At 46.7% G+C, this 25,115-nt stretch overlaps 1 long non-coding RNA gene across 1 annotated transcript in view; it reads left to right on the top strand.

Moving 5' to 3' along the window:
• Positions 1 to 14,713, top strand: part of LOC138581433 (uncharacterized) — a 68,840-nt gene extending 54,127 nt beyond the window's left edge. Inside the window, exons 2-3 of the long non-coding RNA XR_011304551.1 lie at positions 6,482 to 7,493; positions 14,517 to 14,713. This is a non-coding gene — a long non-coding RNA (uncharacterized lncRNA). The remainder of the gene's footprint in view (positions 1 to 6,481; positions 7,494 to 14,516) is intronic.
• The last annotated feature ends 10,402 nt before the right edge of the window (positions 14,714 to 25,115 follow it).

The following is a 25,115-nucleotide window of genomic DNA, read 5'->3' as shown; positions in this document are numbered from 1 at the left end:
TTTCTTGTATAGAAAATGGCCCATAATACCTGGGAGCCAATTTATTTGGGCGCAGATGTTGGGGAAGGAGCTTCGAGGATAACCAAACTTTATCGCCTACTGAGTAGGAAGGTCCAGGTCTTCTTTTGGAATCAGCATAATGTTTAACGTCTCTTCAGGCCTTTTCTAAGTGTTCCTTTGCTTCTTTGTGTACAGTAATAAGGGTTTCAATCCAGGAATCAACCGCAGGAACTGGGGTAGGGTGTGGGAGAACGGATGGTAGAACTGAAGGATGAAATCCTTGACTACAGAAGAAAGGACTGGTTTTGATAGCTGAATGATCGAATTGTTATAAGCGAATTCGGTCACAGGTATTAAGAGTGACCAATCATCTTGGACCTTGGTAGTGAAGCAACAAAGGTATTGTTCCAGAGTTTGGTTTACACGTTCAGTGGCTCCATTGGTCTGTGGGTGATAACCTGAAGACAAGGCACGTTGGATTCCCAGTATACAACATAATTGCTTCCAGAACTGAGATATGTACTGGGGTCCTCGGTCAGAAATTATCTTGGAGGGTAGCCCATGAAGCCGGAATATGTGTTCCAGGAAGATTCCGGCAAGTTCAGATGAGGATGGCAGTTTGTATAAAGGTGTAAAATGAGCCATATGAGTAAACAAATCAATAGTAACCATGATAGTTGTGTAGCCCCTGGAATATGGTAGTTCCACGATAAAATCTGTGGTGATGATTTCCCAAGGTCTTGTTGGTATTGCTGGTTGGAGCAGGAGACCTGCCGGTTTCTTATTATCATGTTTGTTCTGATTGCAGACTGCACATGTCTGGATATGGATCCTGATATCATCCTTCATCTTCGGCCACCAAAACTGTCTTTGTATTAGATGGAGGGTGTTGGTGATGCCACGGTGTCCTGAATGAAAAGTATCATGACATAGGCTTGTGATCTTTTGTCTCAGTCCAGGAGTGGGAATGACCAAGCGATTGTCCTTGAACAGATATCCGTCCTTTGTTTTGAGATTCCATCGATTGTTTCTCTTAAACTCCTTCCAGGTTTCAGAGGATTGAGTTTGAATTTGATTATTCTCCAGGAGGGTAAGTGCTTGGGCAACAAATATTGTGTGGGGAAACATCTTAGGGAAGGTCCGATCTTCAAGGGATTCGTAATCAGGATGTCTGGATAAGGCATCGGCTATTATGTTGTGTGTTCCAGGGACATGATGGATTTGAAACTGGTATTGAGCAAAAAAGAAGGCCCAACGGGCTTGACGACTATTTCTACATTCTAGAGATTGAAGGACCTGAAGATTCGGATGGTCCGTGCGGACTTGCACTGGGAGTTTGGCTCCCAGGAGGAGATGACGCCAGTCAGTGAAGGCTTGACGGAGGGCTAATAATTCCTTTTCCAGAACAGAGTAATGAGTTTCACTGGGAGTCAAGGTGCGAGAAAGATAGGCGATGGGGTGTTCTAACTTGTAACCCAATTCTTGTTTTAGGACTGCCCCAATGGCGTAGTTGGAAGCATCAGTTTCAACAAGAAAGGGTCGATCAATATCGGGTTGAGCTAGGATGGGGACTTGTGTGAACTCTGACTTCAACCGTTGGAACGCCGTATCTTGGGCTGAGGTCCACAGGAAGGGGGTATCCTTCTTTAACAATGTAACAATAGGATGCACAATCTCTGAAAAAGCTGGTATAAATTTCCGATAGAAATTAGCAAGCCCCAGGAAGGATTGAATTTGTTTTACAGTAGTTGGAACGGGACAGGATAAAATGGAGTCTACCTTCGAGGAGTCCATTCCAATTCCTTTTGGGCTGAGAACAAACCCGAGGTAGCGAACAGTTGATACATGGAAAAGGCACTTCTCGGGCTTGGCCAGGAGCTTATGTTCACGTAGATGTTGTAAGACTGCCTACAGGTGCTCTTCATGTTTTAGATGGTCCTTGGAGTATATCAGTATGTCGTCCAGATATACAATGACGAAGATGAACAGCATATCAGAGAACACCCGGTCCATAAAACGTTGGAAGACCGCTGGGGCATTAGCAAGTCCAAAGGGCATAACCAGGTATTCAAAATGGCCAACGGGAGTTCTAAACTCTGTTTTCCATTTGTCACCTTCCTTTATACGAATAAGATGGTAGGCACCCCTTAGGTCTAATTTTGTGAAGACTACTGCACCTCTGACTGCTTGCAGGATATCCTAGATGAGAGGCAATGGGTAGCGGTCCTTGAGAGTGCACTGGTTAAGGCCACGGTAATCTAGACATGGTCTGAGCTCCTTGGTGTCTTTCTTGGGAACAAAAAATAACAAAGCACCCGCTGGGGATTTAGATGGTCCTATGGTGCCATTTTCCAATTTAGTTATTCCCGGAGGGCCCTTTTTTCAGGTTCTGATCAAATAAACATTTTCCCGAAAGGAATCACTGCTGAGGGTTCAGTATCGATGGCGCAATCCTCTGGTCTGTGAGGAAGGAGGGCTTGAACTATAGCAGTCGAAAATACATCTGTGAAGGCCTGGTAGGCCCTGGGAATCCGGATGATGTTAGAGACGGTGACTGGATTTTGCTGACATTCTTGCGAGTTTTCAGAAGACTTTGGTAAGGAATCTAGGGATAAGCAGTGAGACATACAGTGTTCAGAACCAAGGAACAAGGAGCCTGCTGCCCAATTGATGTAGGGGTTATGCTTTTGTAACCAGGGCATTCCTAGAACCATTGGATAATGGTTTGATTTTATAATGTCAAATTTGATCCTCTCTTGAAGGTGGTTTATAGACAGTAGGATCTCTTTAGTCTGAAGGGTTATGGGTCCTGAAGACAGAGGTCTTCCATCAATAGCCTCTACAGGTTGCATAGTCCCTCGAGTTTCATGTGGAATGTTGTGAGTAGTGACCCAATCATGATCTATAAATATGCCCATGGCCCCGCAATCTATTAATGCCAGGATGGGGTAAGATTCTTTCGTGCAAGGCGATAGAAAGGCCTGTATAACCACAAGATTATTTTGTCCAGGAGAGTTCAATGATGGAATTGATGTAGAGCAAACATCTCTCTCCCGAAACTGTGCCCCTTCTAGGATCGGGAGCTGGCGTTTCCCGAACGCCGTGGAGGAGCAATAGGGCATTCCCTCACAAGGTGTTTATCAGAGGCGCAATACATGCACAGACCAGTGTGAATCCGTCGCATCCTTTCTTGTGGGGTAATGGGTCCACGGAAGGCCCCCAGTTGCATGGGTTCTGGGTCCGGGGTTGGAGAAACTGTGGGCTCAGGTCTAGACGGATGGTCTGTGGCGGCCTTTTGGAAAGCCGATTTAGACTTCTTTTTCTCCGCTCTTCTTTCCTGGATTCGGACTTCTATTTGCAAGGAAAGGTCCATGAGAGCCTGGAAGGAGCTTGGGCGAGCTACCCTAGCTAACTCGTACTTTATTTCTTCATTCAGACCTCTTCGGAAGAGGGTGAAGCTGGCTTCTTGAGACCAATCTGCTTCCTTTACGAGTTGTTTAAAATGGGTCACATAGGTAAGCATATCCTGGGATCCTTGTTGAAATTCGAGTAGTCGTTCTTGAGCACTGTACACTTACTCTGGGCGATCAAACATGGCCTTTAGAGCTTCCACAAACCCATCATAATCATCCAGGAGGGCGTCGCCCGAATCGACTAGGGGGGTTGCCCAGGTCAAGGCATTTCCAGTGAGGTGCGAGATCATAAAGCCCACCTTTGCTCTAGGAGTGGAAAAGTAGTAGGGCTTGATGGTAAAGTGCACTAGACATGAATCAAGGAAAGCACAGAGAGTCTTTGAAGAACCATCATATTTGTCCACTACTCCTCCCAATAACACACTTTCCTTAGTTGCAGAGTCATGTGACAAGACTAGCTGTTTTAATGCAGCATTCTCAGCCTTAAGGTTCTGGACCTCCGTGGTTAGTTCCTGCATGCCTCAAATGAGGTCTTGAATAGCGGCTTCCATCTCTGTATCTGTATCGTTTTTTAGGCGTCTCAATCTGTCACAAGTCTCTCCCCTTCTCGCCTGCTTTTGTTGTTGGCTTGCGACCTTCTGTGATGTCTTCTTTGTCACGGTCCGGGATTTGTACAAACCCGAGCGCTGGTCCTCGGATTCTAGCGTAAAGTTCGCAATCCAACTTCTGGGAACGTTCAGAAGTCCAGGGCGGATACCAGGAAGGAAAGATGCTCGCACTCGGAGGCACGGAACGCCGTGACCCGAGCACGGAAGAAAATCCAGGAAGTTTGGAGGTAAGGTAGAGGAATGGAAGGAAGGAATGGAAATTCAAGGAACCAGGAACCAGGAATCAGAAGAAAGCCCCGAGAGAACTCCGGCAACCCACGTCCAACTACAGCAAGCGGTAGCGTTGAGACACGCAGAGCTGCGGGGGCTTGTCTGTTTTGTAGCGCGTACAACGTGGAGGGTAGAGACTGGCCAGCAGCATTCCGTTTCAAGCGGCCATGTTGGAAGGATAACTGTATTCAATCCCCTATGGGTCAAGGACCAGGAAGTCCAGAAGGGACGCAGACGACGGTTCATGACAGCTGGACTATTGCAATAGCCTCTTTCTTAATCTGCCTGCTTCTACTCTCTGCCCTCTGCAACTTATCCAGAACAGGACTGCGAGGCTTGTCCTTGGCCTCAAGCCCAGGGATCGTATCTCTCCAGGACTGAAATCTCTGCACTGGCTCCCAGTGGTTGCGAGGATTAAGTTCAAAACCCTCTGCATCGTCCACAAGGCCTTCTGAGGCCTGGGGCCTCAACCTTCAACTCCCTCTCCCTAAATATCTTCCTTCTCAAGCTCTACGCTCATCTGCCTCCAACTCCCTCAGAGTCAGTCACTTCTCTAAGCAAAGAGTTGGTGGTACATCTCTATCTTCGGCTGGGGCCTCCCTCCGGAATAGCCTCCCTGCCTCCCTTAAACTTCAGGAGAACAATCTCCGGTTCCGGAAACACCTCAAAACCTTCGTCTTTGCCTCTGCTTTTTCTCCTCCTCTCCTCTGCTGACCTCCTGGGTGTTACTGAAATTGCACTTGTTACCTGGGCACCCTCTGATCCCAGACCCAGGTCCCTCCCCCGCCAGCATCAAACACCTGCACTGCTCACCTGGCAACCCCCGCACTTGGGGACTGTGTCTGTATCCCTTCAATCCCCCCAGCCCTTGACACCTGATGTCTGTACTTACCCATGCACTTGCCACATGATAGCCGTTACTTATTGTTTATCTATTCCCATGTACTGCACTGTCCCTGCCCCCTTCCCATACACTTGCGTGATCTGAATGACACCTGGCCTAGTAGGATCGTTGTCTGTCCTCCCTTTGTTCCCCTCCGTTGTCTCATCGCGCCTTGAAACACTTGTATATAGGCGCGTTATAAAGGCTGTATCATATCATAAATCATATCATGGGTGTTTTCGGTCAGCAACTAGAGCACTGGTTGGGCTTGAAGCTTCTTCCACACTGTGCTGCTCTTCTCCTTTTCCATGTCCCAGTAGTTAGGTGATTCTGAGGAAAGGAGTCAATTTTGTTTATCTTTTTTTATAAAACAATTTTTATAACAACACAAACAAAAACATGATCGGTCACATTAAATCAAAAATATCACAGCATTATACAGTTGGCGGTTGCTGCCATGTCATATACCGTAGAAAATAAGTCGCTGTCCCCTCCCCTGCTAATTACCTAGCCTCTCTCCCAGTAAGACCTCGACTCCCTTTTCCAGGTGGCCAGGACATGGCCATCGCTGTTGGATCCAGTTCCTAGGTGTGGACCAGTGGGGGTGGATCACCTGGGTAGGGGCATCCAGGGTTAGGCTAGGTGAGACATGGTATTCTACCGAGGAGGAAGAAGAGGGGGACGAACTACCTGCAGTTTTCTTTGCTTATTCTATTTCTACCTCCCTTCCACCCATAGAAGATCCCTTAGTAAAGTCCTATCAACCCTCTACCGCTGATAAACCAACTAGAAGTCCAAACCATGTGGCATCTCAAAGCCGCATCTCTCAGAACACCTGTTTCCCTGTTCCCTACCTGCATACTCCTGGCCATTCTTTTCCACACCCTTTAATCAGTATTTCCTGCACTTCCCATTTGCGCAGAAGAAACACTACCGTTCCCACAACTCCCCTTGTTTATTTTGTGAACCATATCAATCCCATCCCTTTGATTGTCATCTTCCAAACACCCAATCTGTGCAGATAAAATACTACAATTCCCACAATCCTATATGTTCTGTCCCCCATCCCGGTCATTCTCACCCATTTCACACCCCTACCCATTCTTTTCTTCTCAGTCTATCACTCAAGCCCCTTTTTACAATAGCATTGTTTCCCAATCCTATCCCGTAGGAAATTATGACATGTATACTGTTTTACGGACTGATAATAAAGCTGATTACCCGACATGTCCCAACGCGAAGGTCAGGGAAAGTCAGGCAATTCATTCTAATCACACACACCTGACGGCCTTTCCTTTTCCCCTCAGGAATAAAAGGTGGAGAAAGAAAGTACACGACGAGAAAGGCGAGAAAGGCAAGCATAGCAGACATCACAAGCTACCAAGCGGCAGTTCAAAAGAAGGTGAAAGGCGGCAGGAAGTGAGAGGATGCTGAGGCCGAAAGTAACCTTGCACTTTTCGTCCCAGACCTGCAGAACCTTCACTGACGAGAGCCTGTCCTGCAGCAGATGTGAATGTTACATGGGGCAAGCGTATGCCCATATTAGGAGCGAGGGAAGGTCACACGCCTGTGGTACCGGCCTTGACTCCAGGAAGCTAAAAGCAAAGTGGTGCAGCACAGATGGTGAGTTGAGGGGAGTATCGATAAGCACCGGGCTATGTTGAGTGAAAAGCGCCAAGTGGCAAATTTGAACCAAGTTTAATTAACTGAATCAGACGTTAAGGGGAGACCAGCTGCAGATGGAAACCGGCACCACGTGGGTGCTAATTCAAGAGACTCTTGTTGATCCCCATCTGAATAGAACTACAGAAACCAGAAGGCCATCAGAAGGCTGCCAAAGGAACTCAAAGTGGTCATACATGAGGGTCAACCAAAAACCCTGTACAATCGAAAGACTTTGATCCGTAAGTTGGCTAAAAGCAAGGGAAGTGAGTCCCAAATTGTGAATGAAGGTAGGGGACATGAATCCTGCAAACACTTTAAACCAATAGAATATTTTGAAAAAGCAATTGTGAACCCAGAGGAGGGATGCCGGAAGAGAGGTATGACGTCTAAAGGTCCGAGAAACAGAATGTTGAAGTGAACCCAGAAAAGGGACATCCACTGAACTGTTTGACAAAGACATTAAGAAACTAAGAAAGGTCCCAGCCTGGACAAGGGAGGTGCGTGGTGAAACTAATACTCACAACACTGGCCTTCGGGAATGGTTTGAGCCCGAATGAGGGAGATCCAGGGGTGAAGTAGTTACCCAAGTGCTGGCAGTCGGGAGAGGTCCGAGCCCGAACAAGGGAGATCCAAGGAGTGAAGCTATCACCCAAGGTTTGTTGATAAATTAACTTTAATATATTTATTTAATACGATTGAGAAAGGGTCAGCCCAGTAGAGGGAGACTCAGGGGTGAAGCCATCACCCTATCTGAACTTTGGATTACAATTGACAAGGGCCGGCCTAGAAGAGGGGGACTTAGGGGTGAACCGATCACCCAGCGAATATTGGGAACAAACTTTCATTTGTTAAAGGAACTTTTGTTTGTTTGTTGTTTGTTTGTTTGTTTATTATTTGTAATGCGCATCATACCTGGGGATAACAGGGTGCAGCAGTTGCAAGTATATGCAAGGCTTAGTTACAACAGAGAAGGTATACAATTTACATGTAAGACATTAATTACAAGAGGGTATATACAGTGGGTGCCTGTTTACGGGCGTAGGATACAAGAAAGGTATATACAAATGATACAGACATTTTACAGAAGCAATATATACAAAGTTAGGGTGTTTATATATAAAGCCCCGTGGGCGTAGATAAATACAAGTATACAGGCAGTGAGTAGGGCAGTTGTGGTTCCCACAAAGGTGGCAGGTCGGGAGAAGCAAGCAAGGGAGGATACACTTCATACGGGCATAGAGTACTGTAACAGTGGGTCCTAGCTGCATGCTGAGCAGCTAGGACTCACTGAGCAGGAGTTATCATTTACTGGTTATTAGATTTCAGTCATAAGATGATGTTGGATCTGAAATTTTGGTAGGATTGGTCTGTTCTTAGTGTGGGAGGCAAGGAGTTCCACAGTTTGGCTGCTTTCACGGGAAAACTGTTGCCCCCAATTGTAGAGCGTTTGAAGCTGGGTATGAAAAGGCGATCTCTATTAGCAGATCTAAGAGGTCTCAGGGAGGTCTGTTTATGGAATCTCTCTGCCAGGTAGATTGGCCAGCATTATTTAGAGATTTGTGGGTGAGCGACAAGGTTTTTAGGAGGATTTTGTCATTGGTTGGGAGCCAGTTGTTCTGTCGGCTGCTCTCAGAGATGTGATCTCTTCTGGAAATGCCTAATGCCGCTCTAAGGGCATTGTTTTGTAGTGTTTGGATTCTTCTGATAGTAGCTTTAGTTGATCCTAAATGGAGGGCATTGCAATAGTCCAGGCAAAACAGGATGAGGGCTCTGGCCAGGGTGGTGCAACTACTGTCAGAGAGAAATGGCTTGCCGGTGCAAATAAATTTGCATGTGTAAGCCATGGAGGATGCTAGAGAGTTGACCTGTTTGGCAAATGAAAGGTTTGAGTCCAGATAAAAACCTAGTGTTTTAACCTCGTGTTCAACTTTAATGCTATTTCCATCAATTATTGTAACAGTCAAGAGGGTCAGTTATACCACGGAGGGTCCCGAGTCCCAGAAACCCACATGGTTGGGGAATGGTGGGGTCAGGAGACAGCTAATCCTGGAGAAAAACGGACAGGAAAATATAATTTGGAGCTCCAAGACGGGGACACGGGAGTAGGAACGTCGCGTTTATGCGAGACGGCAGAGATGCCGACGTTCGACTCTGGCAGTCGTCAGGAAGATATGGAACCTCCGGGCGGACACACTCGAGCCGTAATGCCATGCTCATGCGAAGTAGCAGCGCAGTCAACGTTCGACTCTGGCAGCAGTCAAAGGACCGCGAGCCATGAGAGGTGGGGCTGCCGTGGCATGGGAAGCTGCAGTTGTTCAACAGCCCACATAAGTTCCGCGGAGCCGCGGAATATAAAAGAACAACTTTGTGACACAATAACAATACAGCCCAAAAGCACGGGTCTCATAGATACACACACAGTCCCTTCCAGGGAGAAATTAAGCACTTACCTGGGCAGAGGAGACTGGGACAGGGAGCGGATGGAGGTCGAGGACGAAGACAAGTTGCAATGCATCAAGGGAAAAAGGGGCGGGACTTGGGGAATTTTATATAGACTAGAGGAGGAAGTGAACACTGATTGGCCTGTTAAGTTCTGGCTATATAAAGACAACACTGGAAGGCAAGAGGGTGTTCATTCTTGGTTTTGTTGCAGATTGAACCAGACAGAACATCCGGAGCTACTGAAGGCTGGTGGGCGTATGAGGACTAGGAGGAGAAGTCTTGCCAGTAGTCCTTACCCCATTCCCCGCAAAGAACAGAGAAGAAACCCAGCATAAGCACAAAGAAGGACATTTCAGAAAATAATTCTGCGTGAAGCTATTTTACTTTTACCATTTTTTTAAGTCTGAATAAAGACCCATTTTTATTTCTCTCAACACCGCCTGACTGTCTCATTGTTACAAAGTTTGGTGGCAGCGGTGGGATCCTGAAACACGGTATGGAGACTATCACCAAGGCCTTAGCAGATGGACAGCAACAGCTCCAGCAACTGGTGCAGGTGCAGGGACACCCAGCCCAGGCGGATCGACAAGCCATACAACAAGCCCTACAGTTGCAGGATGCCCTGAAGAAAGTGACAAAAGCTGTGGTCGCTCATAGAGGCATGACGCCGGCCCCTTCCAACATTCTACAGAAATTCCAGGCCGGGGAGGATCCAGGTTATTTCTTTACGAATTTTGAAAGGGTGGCTAGAAACTCCCAGTGGCCGGTGGAGAAATGGGGGCACTTCATAGCCTTTGCTAACAGGCTCAATGCAAGGGGCCTACCAGGCGGCAAACCCCAACGGAGACACAAGTTACGCGGACATAAAAAGAACCATCCTAGAAAGGATGGGGGTGATGAGGAGGCATATCGTCAAAAGCTATGGGAAACCAAACTCCGCAGTGGGGAAACTCTGAGGCAACTGTACTATCGGGTACACGATTTAACCGAAAAATGGTTAAAACCAGCCAATTGCACCATACCTGAAATCATGGACAAAGTGAAGTTAGAGCAATTTGTAGATGCACTTCCAAGCAATATGCAACGATGGGTCTGACAACACCATCGACCCACTCTCACTGAAGCCATAGACATTGTCACAGCATTCCAAAAAGCAGGTGGAGCCAGGATAAGTCCTGTGGAAGGAGGAAACAAACTATTACTTTCTAGACCCACGAATTTGGGAGATATAAAGCCAACCAAGGTAGATCCCAGAGGTACGACATGGCCCCCCACCAGCAGACAACCCCAGTGTTATGATTGTGGGGAGTGGGGCCATATCGCCTGGTTTTGGCCAAGGAAGAACAAACCAGAACCTATGGAGATTGGTTGTATGCAGAACCAGGAGTTTAGAAGGAGGGAGAAGAGAGCCCTATACAGTGGAAGTTCGAGTGGACGGTGTACCCCGGCAAGGCCTGGTCGACAGTGGAAGCGAGCAAACCGCCATCAGACCAGAAGTAAGTGTCTTGGGAAAAAAAGGGAAGCAAAATATTTCGGTAAAATGTGTGCATGGGGATATAAAATCCTACCCTTCCAAAGAAGTAAACATAGAGGTTAACGGGGTTCACACACCAATGGAGGTAGCTATCATGCCTCATATACCTGCTCCTGTGTTAATAGGGACTGACCTGCCCAACTTTGATGACTGTGTTATAGAAAAGGAATGGTTAAGAAGGGCTCCTTTCTCAGAAACTGATATTGAAGGGAATAGTGGGAGAATACCAAGGAAAACCAGAAGAGAGTTGAGGGGAGAGAAACGGAGATGGGTGGAAAGTTTCAGTGGACTCATAGATTGGATTCCTGAAGATAAAAGAGTCTCTTTTAGAAGCGAAACACTAACTGATCCATCTTTAAGGAATGTCCTCGAGCAAGCAATGAAAGACCAAGAAAGTACAAGCAGTTATCCGAGGTTCAAAGTACAGCGGGGACTTCTATACCGGGTTACAAAAAAAACGGATGAACAGGAGATGGAGCAACTACTGGTACCTCTGAGTTTGAGAAAGTCTATACTGGGGATGCTCATGATGATCAGACGGGCGGTCACATAGCCAGAGAGAAAACCCTAGAGAAAATCTTGAAGCGGTTTTACTGGCCAGGGGTCTAAAGGGAAGTGGCAAAGTACTGCGATGAATGCCCCACATGCCAAAAATCAAACCCAAACAAACCAAGACGTGCCCCATTAGTACCTATGCCATTAATCAAAGAACCATTTTTCAGGATTGGCATGGATATAGTAGGTCCACTGGAACCCAGTAGTCACGGATACCAATATCTATTAGTAGTGGTGGACTACGCTACAAGATATCCAGAAGCTTTTCCTATGAGAGGAACAAGTACCATCCAAGTATGCAACCAATTGATTCCATTCTTTGCCAGGGTAGGAATACCATCAGAAATAGTAACGGATCAAGGTCGAAATTTTGTATCAGGAGTGATGAGAAGAGTATGTCAACAGCTTCAAATAAAGCAAATCCGTACGTCCACAAACCAATGGTTTAGTAGAGCGCTATAACAAGACCATTAAGCTAATGCTTAAGAAGGTAACAGCACCTACCGGAAAGAATTGGGACAGAGCGGTACCCTGGGTCCTAATGGTATTAAAGGATACCCCACAATCTTCAATAGGTTTCTCACCCTTTGAATTGTTGTTTGGACACCAACCGAAAACAATATTGGATATCGCCAAAGAAGAGTGGGAAGGTCGAGAGGATCCTACCACCCTAATAGACCATGTGATCGAACTCCAGGATAATCTAACTAGAATGAGGGAGCTGGCACAAACCAACCTGGGAAGATCCCAGTTGACCCAAGAAAAATATTACAATCGGAAAACCAGAGTTCAACAGTTTAAAATAGGTGACCAGGTGCTAGTATTATTGCCCACAAGCCAGAACAAAATGTTGGCCCAATGGAGGGGGCCATATAAAATAAAGGCAATATTAGGACCAGTAAATTACTTGGTGGATCAACCCGATCGGAAGGAAAAAACACAGAATTACCATGTAAACTTGCTGAAGGAATGGAAGACCACGGACAAAGCCATACAGGTAGTCACAAGAATGACCCAGGAACCTGCATCCAATTCAGTTCAGTGGGGAAAACAGCTCAAACCAGAAGAGAAAAGAGAATTGAAGGAACACCTTGAGCCTTCTACCCAGGAAGAACACACTTGGCAGAACACAAAATTGAAACAGAACCAGGACAGACCATAAGGATCCGTCCTTACCGATTGCCTGAGTCAAAAAGGAATGCAGTGCAAGCAGAAGTGGAGGAGATGCTGAGGCTGGGGGTAATTGAACCATCATGTAGCCACTGGTCATCCCCTATTGTTCTGGTCCCAAAACCGGATGGGAGTATACGCTTTTGTATGGACTACAGACAATTGAATACCATCTCTACATACCAAGCCTACCCCATGCCCCGAATTGATGAACTTATTGAACAGTTAGGCACTGATAAATACATTAGTACCATTGATCTGACAAAGGGTTATTGGCAGATTTCCTTAAGGACTGAAGATAAAATCAAAACCGCTTTTTCTACCCCTTCCGGTCTATATCAATTTACAGTACTAGCATTTGGTTTACATGGAGCCCCAGCAACTTTTCAATCACTGATGAATCAGGTTCTCGCTCCTCATCATGGATACAGTGCAGCCTACCTGGATGACATAGCTGTATACAGTAAAAACTGGAAGGATCATCTGAGTCAACTATCATCCGTAATAAAATCATTGCAATCAGCAGGACTTAACATAAACCCAAAGAAAACCCTACTGGCCGCCAATCAGACTCGATACCTGGGATATCTGGTTGGGACGGGGTTATACGACCCCAGTTGGACAAAATTGAAGCAATAGGGAAACTGCCTATGCCCAGCAATAAGAAACAGGTCAGAGCCTTTTTAGGCTTCATTGGATATTATCAGCGCTTCATACCTTTGTTTTCTTCCATTGCCAGCCCATTGACGGATGCTCTCAAATCATCCTACAAAGGCGAACTGCTTAAAGATGAAGAAGCCTGCAAAGCCTTTACAGAGCTAAAACCGATAATATCAACACAACCTGTTCTACGGTGTCCCAATTTCCAAGAAAGGTCTTTTGTGCATTCAGACGCATCAGGAATAGGAATGGGGGCCGTACTATCACAAGTTAGTGAAACTGATCTACGGCCAGTGGCCTTTATAAGTCGTAAACTCTTACCACATGAGGTGGTGTATTCTACCATTGAAAAAGAGTGTCTAGCTATCAAGTGGGCCATTGAGACACTCAGATATTACCTCGCTGGAAGAAAGTTTACAGTTTTTACAGATCATGCTCCACTCAATGGTTGGCCACGCACAAGGACTCAAACCAACGAGTATTGAGATGGTTCCTGACCCTACAGGAATTTTGTTTTGAAACAGTTCACCGACCAGCGGCTTTCCAATTACTTCCTGATTACCTGTCCAGAAATCCTGACCAGCCCGATCGGCTGGATGCTTCGGGGGGTGTATGTAACAGTCAAGAGGGTCAGTTATACCATGGAGGGGCCCGAGACCCAGAGACCCACATGGCTGGGGAATGGTGGGGTCAGGAGACAGCTAATCCTGGAAAAAAAACGGACAGGAAAATGTAATGTGGAGCTCCAAGACGGGGACACGGGAGTAGGAAAGTCGCGTTTATGCGAGACGGCAGAGATGCCGACGTTCGACTCTGGCAGTCGTCAGGAAGACATGGAACCTCCGGGCGGACACACTCGAGCCGTAATGCCATGCTCATGCGAAGTAGCAGCGCAGTCAACGTTCGACTCCCGCAGCAGTCAAAGGACCGCGAGCCGTGAGAGGCGGGGCTGCTGCGGCATGGGAAGCCGCGGTTGTTCAACAGCCCACATAAGTGCTGCGGAGCCGCGGAATATAAAAGAACAACTTTGTGACACAACAACAATACAGCCCAAAATCACAGGCTCATAGAGACACACACAGTCCCTTCCAGGGAGAAATTAAGCACTTACCTGGGCAGAGGCGACTGGGACAGGGAGCGGATGGAGGTCGAGGACGAAGGCAAGTTGCAATGCATCAAGGGACAAAAAGGGGCGGGGCTTGGGGAAGTTTATATCGACTAGAGGAGGAAGTGAACACTGATTGGTCTGTTAAGTTCTGGCTATATAAAGACAACACTGGAAGGCAAGAGGGTGTTCATTCTTGGTTTTGTTGCAGATCGAACCAGACAGAACATCCGGAGCTACTGAAGGCTGGTGGGCGTATGAGGACTAGGAGGAGAAGTCTTGCCAGTAGTCCTTACCCCATTCCCGGCAAAGAACAGAGCAGAAACCCAGCATAAGCACAAAGAAGGACATTTCAGAAAATAATTCTGCGTGAAGCTATTTTACTTTTACAATTTTTTTAAAGTCTGAATAAAGACCCATTTTTATTTCTCTCAACACCGCCTGACTGTCTCATTGTTACAATTATAAATGTGGAATAGTCATATCCTAGTTTTTCTAGGTTGGGGGGGGTGCCCAAGATGATGAGTTCGGCTTTATCATCATTCAGGCATAGACCATGCATGGCCATCCATGCCTGGATGATGATATACACTCTATTCACCAAGGCCCAATCCTCTCCATAATCTCCTGAAAGCGGGAGGAGGATCTGGGTATCATCTGCATAGTTAGTGTAGGTGATACCAAGATGATCCAGATCATCGAAGAGGGTCTTAGTAAAAATGTTGTAGAGTGTCGGCGAGACGCAGGATCCCTCAGGCACACCGCAGGTGATGGGTATGGGGTCGGCAGCTACTAGAGGTGAGAAAACTCACATTGATCTACCATTTAAGAAGGATCTAATCCAGGTAACAGCGTTGTCAGAGAAGTGAGCTGCTGTGTCAAGGTGGTTGCATAGAATAGTGTGGTCAACCAAGTCAAATGCAGCTGAGAGATCTAGGAGGAGGAGTAGGGCTGATTTGCCATTATCTCTAAGCTCATCGACTTGGGTCTTGAGATCAATGAGGGCTGTCTCCTTTCCATGTTGGGGACGGAATCCTGATTGTCTGGCTCCTAATAGGTGGTGTGATTCCAGATGTTTTTGGATTTGTATATAGGCTACCTTATCCAGAATGTTTAGAAGGAAGGGCACTGTGGTAATAGGCCTATAATGAGTAGGTGTAGATGGGTCAAGGGTGGGTTTTTTAGGAGTGGGAGTACCCAGGATTGTTTAAGGTTGGTAGGGATGATACCAGTAGTGAAGAATGCGTCGATAAGTTTTGTTATGAAAGGTGATAGGTCACGGGCCGCATCCTTGATGAGCTGCGCAGGGCAAAGATCGCCCTGACAGTTGTATGGTTAAAGGGAAAGAATAATTCTTTCCACTTCAGGAATAGAAACTTTAATGAAATTGAATCGGGTAGATTCATCTGCATTGGTATTCCCAGTTATTTTAGATAGAGGGGGGTCATTTAGAGAAGCTCTTTTACAGGATATTTTGTTTTGTAGGGTAGATATTTTGTGGGCTAAAGCGTGTTGGATATCTGTGCACGATTTTTTATCTTTAGTGCATGTGTCAGGTAATACTATAGGTGTCTCTAATTCTTTGAGATTGGTGAATAGTTCCTTCGTATTGGACTTGGCTTCGGATATGAGGGGTGTTGAAGGATATTCGTTTAGCGAGACATATCTCTTTTTTATTGAGGGAAGACAGTTTGGTGAGTTTAAGTTTGTTAGCTTCTGATGGAAGTTTTGTCCAGGCAGCCTCACAGTTTCTTTTTTGTTGCCTTAGGTTTTTTAGGTACGGTGTAAACCATTTATTCAATTGAGTTTTCGGCTTGCTTGGTCTGAGTTTGAGGGGGCGATCCGGTTCAAGGAAGTGGTCATAATTTTGTTATATTCCTCAACCAAGCTCTCGGGATCAGTATTGTCTGGGAGCAGGTTGAGGGTGGTAAGTAGGGCTGGGATAAGCCTGTCCACAGTAATATTCTTTTTGTTTCTGGTTAGTGTGGGTGGAGACCTAAGGACGGGTGGAGGAGGGGGTCTGGTAGTAGAAAGCATGAATGACACAAGGTGGTGGTCAGTCCAAGCTAATGGTGAGATGGAGAGGATGTTGGCCTGGCAATTATGGTCTGCCACCCAGTCAAGTGTTCTACCTTTGTTGTGGGTGGGAGTTTTATTTGTTTGGGTGAATCCAAGTTTTGAGAGGGTGTTAACTGTAGATAGGGCCAGCTGGTCTGAAGGATCATTAAAGTACATATTAAAGTCTCTGAGTAGAAGTACTTTCGTTGAGTTTTTGAGATTGCTACACAGGATGGTGTTAATATCATCCTCAAATGTCCCGGGAGGGCCTGGGGGGACGGGCGATATACCAGGTAGATATTAAGGGTTTGGGCATTGGTAAGTGATACTTTAACTGATAGTAGTTCACATGAGTGGACGTCGATCGAGGTGGCTAATCTCATAGTGAGGCTACATTTGTGAATGATAGCGATACCTCCTTCTCTTGATTTTGATCTATCTTGTCTCAGAATGGAGTAGCCGACAGGGACAGCTAGCATAAGCACAGGACCTGCTGCAGGGTATAGCCATGTCTCAGTAATGGCGAGGAAATCTAGATAATCTCTCTGGATCAGGTCGGCAACTTCCGTGCCATGTGCTACTATGGATCTGGAGTTTATTAGAGCACCTTTAATCTGAGGGCTCGTTGCACTTGTTGTCGGTTGGGGGACTTGTGAGGGTTTGGGTTTGGCGTTGTTGGCTGTGCAGTTTTGCGACCTAGGGTCAGAGTTGTGAGCTGGGTTTGTGCTTGTATTCGTTCGGCTAGACAGAGCTTTAGGAGTCCTTTTTCCTATACTTTTGTTTTTGTTGGTTGAATACATCAGACCCGAAGGCAAGAGACTTTCAGAGGAAATGAGAGTTAGCCATCAACGGTCCTGAGAACGCCCATTGGAACTGTCGTCTCGTGCTGGAAAAGCCAGAGACTGTACTGTGTCCCAAGCTCCCATCTTGTCCTGTGTCTAAAACATGGGGAAGGGAGACCCAGGCTACCATCTCCTCACTTACCATTTGAGAACACTTCTTTCTTTTTTGAAACTTAACCCCACACCCTTTAGCGTACTGAATTGGCAATATTTTTTTAGGATAGGCCCTTTTATTTGACTTGAAGCCACTAGGACTGCCTTATTTTCATATGTTGGTCGACACCTGTCGCCATCTTAGATTTAGGTGTAGATTAGGCATTTCTTCACCCTGTATACCACTTTCATTGTTCAGTAAACACCCTTGAACTGTAATCAATTATGTCTGTCTTACCTATTGTCACCATGAGTTTCTTACACTCCTCTCATTGCTGCCAGATTTTGTCTGACTTCTCTGGGCATACACGTGCAGTGTATATGCACCTCTCCAGGGACATACACATGTCTACATCAATCACCCATTGTCCGTATCGTAGGCGCTCTGGGGCACCCCATTTCATAGCAATGTTGTGTTTGATAAGACCAAGCACTTAGACAAAAATCATTTCCCACAGTTGTTACATGAGACCTCACCCCATATACCCAAAAGTAATAGTTTAGGGTCATGGGGTATCTCCATGCCAAGTATTGCCGATAGTTTAGTACAACAGCCCATCCAAAATCAACAAATTTGTTAGCACTCCCAAAGAAGGTGAATTAAGGTACCCTTCTCCACCCCACACCGCAAGCACTATTATCAGTGCAACCCCACTGAAACAATAAGACACGGGGGTAATACATCCTGTGCAGGATTTTGAATTGCACCAGACGGAATCTGGGGGAAACCGCCACCTCCCTGGGAAACATCAGGGCCTCCACCCATTCCTCCGGTTCAATTGGTCCCACATCCGTCTCCCATCTAGCCTTCAGCGTAGACAACTCTGGTGTCGCAAAAGCAGTTATAGCTTGGTTCAGGGTGCAGGTGACCTTGGTGGCTATTCATTCCCAGAGAACGTTCCTTTCAAGTGGGGAATCGCTGGAAGGTCTCTAATCTGCGTGCGCAGTGCATGTGAAATTTGTAGGTGGTAAAAGCACTCTGCATTGAACGAGCCATATATTTGTTGCAAATGATACAATATCCCCTTCATGTATCACATCACTAAGTGTTTGGATATTAGCATCTGCCCACCTCGTAAGTCCTGGCAACTTGTTCACTTCCGGCAGGAGTGCATTCTTCCATAACGGCTATGCCAAAGTCAGCTTGTTGTCCCAGCCAATATACTTGTGGGCTTCCCTCCATACCAGTATTGTGTGATTAATCATTACTGTGGGGAAGTCTGCCGTGCCCATGGGTATAGTAATCGAAGTGGAGGGATGCCATACATACACTGCCACTCAGCCCGAATGTGGGACATGCATGGGTCCCCATGGGGCAAGTCATTAATAACGGCGAGCTGACTCGTCCAATAGTAACATCGGACATGTGGCAGTCCAATTCCTCCATCCCAGACCGATCATTGAAGAGAGCTAAGAGTGATCCGGGGTTGTTTACTACCCCACAGATGTTCCCGTAGGGCAGTGTTTATCCTACTAAATTCTTGTTGGGGAATATGAAGGGGGCATTTTGCAAAATATACAGATACCGGCGTAATGAAAGTATCTTGTATAAGCCAGCCCTCCCTATTAATGTTAGTGGGAGAGATTTCCAGTGTTGTATGTCACCACTTACCCTGTGCCGAGCATGAGAATCAAGAGAGCTATAAAAAAAGAATTGGCCCATGTTGCAATTGGACCCGCAGCCACAACATCTGTTTCCCGACCCCCCAACAGAGGGGCACAGGGCTCTGCTCGGCACAGAGTAAGTGGTGACATACATCACTGGAAATCTCTCCCGCTAACATTAATAGGGAGGGCTGGCTTATACAAGTGTTGAACATCCCCGAGAAAGCGCTCTGTGATAGGGTAGAGGTTATGGGCGAGGAACTGTGTATGATGCAGATCTATGTGAATGCACAAGTACTGGAAGCCCCTTGTCTCCACTCTATATGGACAATGCGGGGCAATCGATTAGTCAGCGCCCTGAACCGGGAAAAGTATGGATTTATTCCAATTAACTCGTAGCTCACTAAATATTTCATACTCCTGTAGTTGGTGTGTCACAATCGGGCAGGAGAGGGCTGGGGAACCTAAATATAGCAATACATCATCTGCATATAGTGAGTCCTTGTCTTCCCAGCCCATCACCTGCAGACACTTGCCCACAAACAATCCTGCTGCAGCTGCACAGCCAGTGGCTCGATGGCAATCGTGAACAATAAGGGGGATAGTGGGCATCTGTGCCGTGTGCCCTGTTTCAGCAGGAAGGTCCTGGAGGTCGTCCCATTTACTCGTACCTCAGCAATCGGTGATTCATAGAACAGGCAAACCCAGATTAAGAAGCCATGCCCGAATCCCATTTTCTCCATGATCTCCCATATGCTGTCCCACAATACGTAGTCAACCCCTTTTTTGAAATCCACTGCAAGAAGCACAAAGGTCTCAGATGACAGGGGCTTGTTCAAGTGCCAGATGCAACCACCGAATAGTCATCCTGGTGGATTTATCCGGCATGAATCCACGTTGATCAGTGTGAATCAGAGATGAGATAACCTGCAACAAGCAGTTCGCAAGCACCTTGGCGAGTACCTTGGCATCTCCCTTAATCCGTGAGATCGGTCAATAAAACCCAAAAGATTCAGGAGGTTTGTGTTTTTTTGGAAGACGACTATGCTGGGTCTCCAGAGGTCCAGGCATAGAGTGCCCTGCTCCCTGCAGTGATGAAATAGATTAAATAAGTGATTGATCACTTCCACGCCTATTTTCTTTCATATCTCCACCAGGAAGCAATTTGGGCCAGGTGTTTTCCCAGAGTGAAGCTGGTCAATAGCAGTGGCAATCAATCTCATCGTCGGAGCTCCTACAAACGATGAAGGGCCAGATTGTCACGTATAGTAGTGGTGTGTAGCCTGTGCGACCTGTCCGGAATCTCATATAGTTCTGCATAGTAGTCGTCTAATGCCTCTACTATGTCTTTGTCTGACCTGGCCGTCTCATCCCTCCTACATATCAGCTCCCAGACCTGCTGATGACCCTTGTCCCGCCTTTGCAGCCATGCCAGAATTTTCCATGTCTTGTTCGCTGACTGATAAATGCTGCTGCGTGACTCCCAATGCGCCTGTCTGGCCTTATCCAAGGAGACTTTTCAAAGTATCTCTCTGTATTTGTGGAGCAATTGATACCCCAAGAGATAGCCCGAGATCAGGTATTCAGCCTCCTGTTGGGCTGCTTCGCTTTCTGCATCGTGCACCCGTTGAAGTTGGGTTTTCTTTCAGGACGTGAACCACAAAATCAAGAGGACTGTTATGTATCCTTCCCACAGTGTCACTGGGCTATCCACCGAGCCGATGTTGAAGTATTCAGTGGTTTTGGACGCTATACAATCTACAAAGTCGGGGAACCCCAATAGTATCCATTTAGGCCTGCATTGTTTTGTTGCTTTGCACCTCAAGCAACAACGGCGAGTGGTCATAGATTCTGTGAGCAAGGAACTTCGCGGAGGTCACTTTGTATGCATCCTGTCGTGGGAGAAAAAAGTACTCTAAAGGCGACAAGGAGGTATGGGCCCCAGAGTGAAATGAGTATCCAATTTCCTGTGGGTGTAGGTCCCTCCAGATGTCACTGAGACCTAGTGCAGTCGAGAAGGCGGACAGTTTTGTGGGCACACTGGTATTTCTACCCCGCAGGTGCGTTCGCTCTAGGGTTACATCCATGACATCATTAAACTCCTTGCCCAGGATCCGCAAGTCTGCTTGATGTTTTGTGAACATGTCCTCGATATCAAGTAATTCTGTAGCTGGTGGCGGAGGAGCATATACTGCCAGTGTGCCGATGGTGGTGCCCTATAATTCACCGGTTAGTAGAACAAAACTGCCCCTAGGGCCCTGCTGTACCGACAAGATCTTGAGGGGAAGGCGCTTATGAATGAAAACCAGGACTCCCCTGGGCCCCATAGAGAAGCCGGAGTATAGTGCAGTTTTATAGTTAGATCTGTGGAAGAGTGTGCAAGTTGGCCCCACCAGGTGTATTTCAGTGATGAGAGCTACATCAGGGGAGCTCCTTTTATGGAACTGCAGAACTAGTCATCTTTTAATACCGGACCCATGCACATTGACATTCCATGTAAGGAACTTGAGTAATTTTGCAGTTGCGTTAGCCATGTAAGCCTAGGTGTGTGTTCCTGAGGCTGTCGTTTGCCTGTCTAGTAAGTAGAGGAAGAATGGCACCTGCCCCAGTGTATTTGCTTGTAAATGTTATGACCCGACCAAAATAACCAAGAACCTAAACTCCCCAAACTGCCCCCACCCAATATATAATTGGAAAAAGAGTTGGCAAGAACAACATGTACTCAGGCTCTGGAAATTACATATTTTGACCAATTGAGTTGCGTGTATAAAGTGAAAGAATGTCAAATCTTGTCTGTTCGGTTCGGTTCAAGTGATAGTTTATTAACACACAAAGTGACAACACGTGTTTCGACCCAACAAGGGTGTTTATCAAGGCCGTGGTGGTTCAAACAGGGTGTAGTGTACATTGTTTCATTGTGCGTTGTAAATCGTGAGAAATTGTGGTGAGTGATGACCAATTTGCCATTATAAGAGTTAGTAGTATTTTGCAACCATATAGGCTGTAGGACTGCTTGTGGCCCATTGTTAGGCGATCCTCTGCACACCGATCCACTGCACACCAGAACACTGCTCACATTTCCCCAACACCTCCCTCCAGGGTTCGAGGCTCATGTGATTCGGTTAATCCAAAGGACCGAAAGCTCCGTACCAGGTATGGTGTACGGGCTCGATTGCAACCCTTCCTGCACTGGCAGTTGCCATGGAGAACATACAGCAGAAGGGGCGGCGTTACATCTCCACGCCGATCACGTGATCCAGAGAGGCGTTCCTCACGTGCCCTTGGTGGACGTCACATGACCCAGAAACGTCACATGACCGAGAAACGCACAGTATATAAGGCTTGAGACACGGAACAATCATTGCTTCTCAGCTGTCTTCAGACCCTGTTTGGCGTTACGTTTTGCTCTATTGTTTACCTTGACCTCGGAACTCTATCTTGGACTCCTTCGGATACTCCTTTGTACCTTTGCTTGGAATTGTTAACCTGTTGCTGGATTTTGGACACGACCCTGACTTGCCTTTGGATCATCCCTTGGTACTTTGTTGAACTCCTACGCCATTTCCCTCTTGGGATTCAAGTCACGCCTTCAGTACTACAGGTGGCTTATCCTGCACCCACGCTAATCTGCAGTTCTACTGTTCTAGGGAACGCCTCATCTGAGTCTCGAACCTCCCTCCTAGGTTTCCTGGGTTTTCCTAACACCAGATAGGTAAGACCATTCAGATCCTTTTGTTAACGTGATATATATATTGTAATTGCCTGGTACTTTACCTCATTCTTTTTGACAGCAGCATCGGTGTTCCAGAGGTTCTGTGGATCCGGGAAGTAACATCTCCCACCTGTTGCCCCAAAGGTCGCACAGCGGGTTTCTTTTAGTTCCCCTGTGCGTCATTTGAGGACGGAGGTTTCAACGGTCTACACGACACTCAAGTCAGAACAGACTGAGAAGCCATATAGTCGTGTTAGACAATGCAGGGATCCACGGAAGAACCCATAGCTGCTCTAGTCCAGGCGATTACAGTATTAAGGGCAGATATGGCCGCCGCGAATACGGTGATTCACCAAAGATTAGATTCCATACAGAGTGTTCAGCATTCTCTTCCTGCAGACCCTGAATTCGGAGATGCTAGCACTTCAACCACACCTCCTCCCTTGGCAAATACCCCAGCTCCAACTCCGGTGGTCCTCCCAACCCCTTCCCCCCTGGCCGCTCCTGAACGCTATCAAGGTGACCCCAAGAAATTCAGGACCTTCATCAACCAGTGCAAACTACATTTCTTGTGCAGACCTCTGGCCTTTCCTAATTCCACTGCTAAAGCCGCCTTTGCCCTTTCACATTTGGCCGGGACTGCTGCTGCTTGGGCTAATCCCTTATTGGAGAATAATAGTCCGGTTCTTTATGATTTTGATCTGTTAATCCTAGAAATGTCTAGAGTCTTTGATACCAGACACAAGGCACAGTCTAGGGATTTGTAGTTGTTAGAACTAACTCAGGGCAGAGGGACTTTGATAGATTACATCACCCGGTTTAATCAATTGGTTGCCGAAACATCATGGCCAGAAAGCAAGCGGGCAGTTATCTTTTATAGGGGGTTGAATAACGTAATGAAAGATGCTCTAGCAGTGATACCTTCCATGCCCACTCAGTATCAGGAACTAGTGGATCTCGCTCTGCAGGTAGATGCACGGCGTTCAGAGCGCAGAGCTGAGTTGGGGGTTTCTTCCCACCCTACAGTTGTCAGTACCCCTGCTTCCAGTACTGAAGAACCTATGCAAGTAGGAGGGTTACGTAGCCCTATTACAACATCTGAGAGAGAACGTAGAAGGGTGGATAATGCATGCTTTTATTGTGGCACCACGGGACATTATGTGAAGGAATGTACTCGAAGTCCCAGGAAGAGTCAGGTTTTTCGGACAGCTCGACCTTAGATCCGGAGACCAGGTCGAGTGTTCAGTCTTCATCTCCGGGTACTTCTCTTGCCTTTGCTCGTGTCCAGCCCATCTCTGTACTGGCCACGCTTTGTCCCTCCACAGGTATTTCTCATGCAGTCACAATCATCATTGACTCAGGTGCCACTGGGAACTACATAGACATTGCGTTAGCCCATTCCCTCAATCTACCTTTAGTGGTAAAAACCCGACCTGAACCTGTTCAGGCCGTAGATGGCACTGCACTAGTCTCTGGTCCTGTTAGACACCAAACTGCACCTCTATTGTTGACCATACAAGACATTCACACAGAGACGTTAAGTTTTGACTTGATTACCACACCTCAATTCGGTATCATATTGGGAATACCGTGGTTACGTGGACACAATCCTTTGATTAATTGGCAATCAGGCACAGTGCTCTTCGAGTCTGAGATTTGTCAGAACTATTGTCTCCCAACCCATCAAGTAACCGATACTCCTTCACGGGCCTTGGGAGCTCTAGCTCAACTCACGCTGCATGATGAAGGTTCAGAGGTTGTGAATACCCATACCGTTGGGGGGGTGGTGTCAGGGATTCCATCTGAGTATAAAGCATTTGAATCAGTTTTCGATTGCGGTTCTTCCGAGGTACTACCTCCACATAGACCATATGATTGCCCAATTGAATTAATCCCTGATTCCACCATTCCTTCGGGCAGGATTTATTCCTTGTCTCCCTCGGAAGAGCAAGCATTGAAACAGTATGTACAGAACGCCCTACGATTAGGACACATCCGCCCCTCTACTTCACCAGCTGCAAGCCCTATATTTTTTGTACCTAAGAAAGAGGGGGGATTTACGTCCTTGTGTGGATTACCGGCGTCTTAATGCTATCACGAAAAAGGATAGATATCCAATTTCGTTAATCACACCCCTGCTGGATCACTTATCTCATGCTTCTATTTTCACCAAGCTGGATCTTCGCGGCGCATACAATCTAGTGCGCGTTCGCGAAGGCGATGAGTGGAAAACTGCTTTTTGTACCCGTTACGGCCTGTATGAATATCTGGTCATGCCCTTCGGCCTATGTAACGCCCCGGCAACATTCCAGCGTTTTATGAATGACATATTCAGGGACATTCTGGATGTATACATGGTTGTTTATTTGGACGACGTATTGATCTTTTCACGAAATCTTGATGACCATGTAAAGCATGTCCGAGAAGTATTATCCCGTCT

Source organism: Ambystoma mexicanum, chromosome 3p (genome assembly GCF_040938575.1).
Source record: "Ambystoma mexicanum isolate Mex_15411 chromosome 3p, UKY_AmexF1_1, whole genome shotgun sequence".
In the NCBI taxonomy this organism is placed as follows: Eukaryota; Metazoa; Chordata; class Amphibia; order Caudata; family Ambystomatidae; genus Ambystoma; species Ambystoma mexicanum.
The sequence above is the reverse complement of the archived record's forward strand: the minus strand, read 5'-3'. Positions and strand labels throughout refer to the sequence as shown.